Below are 3,206 nucleotides of genomic sequence, written 5' to 3' on the forward strand. Positions count from 1 at the left end.
GATCACAAAAAGTCCTGCTTCCTTTCTGAGGAAGGACTAGCACAGTTCTATGGCACTGAGCTTTTTCTTTTTTTCTTTCTTCCTAGACTATCTTTCTCTTTCTTTTCTTTCTTTTTTTTTTTTTTTTCAATCAGGTGATGCAAGGGTCTTTAGACTGAGGTACATTACCAGCCCTTTTTCACTTTTTTTTTTTTTAAATTTTTATTTTTTTGGTGGAACTGGGTATTGAACTCAGGCCCTCGTGCTTGCCAGGGAAGTGCTTATTCCACTGAGCCATCTCCCCAGCCCTATTCACTTTTATTTTTTATTGTTTTTGTCTTTTTGAGACAGAGTCTCACTGTGTAGCTCAGGCTGGCCATAAGCTCACTTTGCAGCCCAGGCTGGTCATGAACTTGCAATGATTCTCCTGCCCTAGCCTCCTATGTGCCAGGATTACTGGCATGCACCACAATGCTCAGCCTTTATTTTTTGAGAGTTTCATAAGGTCCCTGGACTTATACCTAAATGCTTAGAGTGCTGGTACACTAGGTCCGCAGCTTATGCTCAAATCATCAGAAAAATAGGGTTTTTTTTGTTTTGTTTTGTTTTTGTTTTTTTTTTTTTGCGGAACCAGGGATCAAACTCAGGCCCTTGTGCTTGCCAGGGAAGCGCTTATTCCACTGAGCCATCTCCCCGGCCTCCAGTCAGAAAAATACTTATCATAAAGGGTGTGCACGTCCACACTGCTGTGCCTGTGTCTTCTGCCCATCCATAAGTGCTGCAAGAAGTGCATTAGCATGTGAACAACCAGTGAGCTGGGGAAAGAGGTGTACAGGTTCTTTGTAGGGTTCCTACAGCTTTTTTGTGAATTTGAAATTATTTCAAAATAAGTTACCAAAAAAGACTGCTCAGGCTGGGGATATAGCTCAGTGATGCGGCACCTGCCTAGCAAGTACAAGGTCCTAAGTTCAATTCTGATGCCAAAAAAATGAATAAAAAAGATTGCTCATAGGGCCTGCTGTCATACTCCTGAAATGTCAGCACTTGGAAGGTAAAGGCAGGAGGCTTGAGCGAATTCAGCATCAGGGCTGTCTGGTACATTTGAGGCCAACCTGGATTTCATAGTGACCAAATGAATAAATGCTCAATATTTATTGCAAATATAGCAATTATTGTAAGTAGTGACTTACAATATACATAGAAGTAAAATATATAACAGCATAAAAGAGAAAAGGGGGTAAATGGAGTTATTTATTATATGTCTAACATCATTTGTGTGGTGGTATAACAATTCATAATGGACTATGACAACAGTGCATATTATGGGACTGGGGGTGCAGCTCAGTGACAAAGCTTTTGCCTAGCACACACAAGATTTTTTTTAATTCTCAGCAACACACACACACACACACACACACACACACACTCACTGTAACTTCTACACCCATTTTAAAATAATTCAAGCTAGGTGTGATGACACACAGCTGTAATCCCAGTATTCTGGGAGGCTGAGGCCAAAAGATCACAAGTTCAAGTCTAAGTCAGGCAACTGTGCCTTTGTGATTTAGCAAGACCCTATCTCAAAATTTAAAAATTAATTTTAAAATGCAGCTCTGTGTAAAGTCCTACATTCAATTTCTTTTTTTCTTTTTTTGTGGAATCAGGGATTGAAATCAGGCTGTTGCGCTTGCCAGGCAAGCACTTATTCTACTGAGCCATCTCCCTGGCACTCTTAGATTCAATTTCCAGTCAAAAAAAAAAAAAAAAAAAAGAAAAAAGAATGAGAAAACCACATAACTATCAGGCAGGAGTCGGTGAAGAGACATAATGATTTAAGTACAAAGAATCCTAGACTAGAAAGAAAGGGTATTAGGGGAAAAGCTTAAAAATATAAATACAGGGCCAGGGATATAGCTCAGTGGCACATGCTTGCATGGCAAGTGCAAGGTCCTGAGTCTGATTTCCAGTACCCATCCCCCCCTCAAAAAAAAAAACAACAGAAATAAAAATATAAATATAGCATGTTTTCTTTTGTTCTATTGCCTCCTTGGGCCTCTGAAGGCAACGCCGATCACCAGCAGCTCTTCTGGAGCCTCCCAAGGAGACTCTGTGAGGGCTCTCACTCTTGCCACCTGTACTCAAACTTACACTGTCTGGAAAAATGAGCTGCCAGTGTTTCTGTCAGAACACAAATGATACTGGCTTCATCATGCTGGACTAAGTGATCATCCTTCAATGGAGTATCCAGGACATGCACTCACTGAGAGACCACACTAATTCTTTGTACATAAAATTAAAGATTTTAATAGCTTTAAAAAAACACTGGGCAAGGTGGTGCATGCCCTTAATCCCAGTGCTGGGGAGGCTGATACAGGAGGATCACTATGAGTCTGAGCTGCACAGTGAGACCCTGTATCAAATACATAATGTATGAATAAGTATGGAATTTTGTTAATACTAATATATGAATACTGGCTCATTAATCAAAGATCTCAAAGTAATGTATTAGTAAAAAGTGGCTGTGAGCATAAGGCAAATGAGAGTTCTGTATAATCTTCACAATTCTTTAAATCTTAAAACACTGGGGCCGAGGGGCCGGGGAGATGGCTCAGTGGAATAAGCGCTTCCCTAGCAAGCACAAGGGTCTGAGTTCAATCCCCGGTTCCGCCAAAAAAAACTCCAAATATTGGGACTGGGGAGATGGCTCAGTAGAATAAGTGCTTTCCTGGCAAGCACAAGAGCCTGAGTTCAATCCCCGGTTCTGCAATAAATAAATAAATCAATCAACAAATCTTAAAACATTCTAAAGTTGGTTAATTATGGGGCTGGTGAGACAGCTCAGCAGTCTAAAATGCCTGCTTAGGAAAGCTTAGGCAAGAACTCAAGGACCACAGTTCAATCCCTGGCACCACATGCTGCGCCAGCCCTGCCCCCAGGGTGGGCCAAGTTGGCCACAAAATAATGATGATGATGATGATGTTGGTTGGGCCAACCACATAGCTCAGTGGATTAAAGTGCAGGTCCATTAAAGTGCAGGTCCAGAGGTTTGATCCCTGGGCCTGCTGTGCCAGCCGACCCTGGGCGTGCTAAGATGGCAACTGAGACTGGGAGTGGCACACACCTGTAATCTCAGGTCTTGGGAGGCTGTAAACAGGCAGATCACTACAAGTCTGATCTAGCAGTGAGACCCTGAACACCCACCTGTAGACCCTTCCCCCTCAAAAAAA

At 42.0% G+C, this 3,206-nt stretch overlaps 1 protein-coding gene across 1 annotated transcript in view; it reads right to left on the reverse strand.

The window, feature by feature from the left end:
* The window catches only part of Pdpr (pyruvate dehydrogenase phosphatase regulatory subunit), a 36,292-nt gene that overhangs the window by 32,161 nt on the left and 925 nt on the right, over nt 1-3,206 (reverse strand). The gene's annotated exons all lie outside the window — the stretch shown is intronic.

Source organism: Octodon degus, unplaced genomic scaffold (genome assembly GCF_000260255.1).
Source record: "Octodon degus isolate 3935 unplaced genomic scaffold, OctDeg1.0 scaffold00011, whole genome shotgun sequence".
NCBI classification, from domain to species: domain Eukaryota; kingdom Metazoa; phylum Chordata; class Mammalia; order Rodentia; family Octodontidae; genus Octodon; species Octodon degus.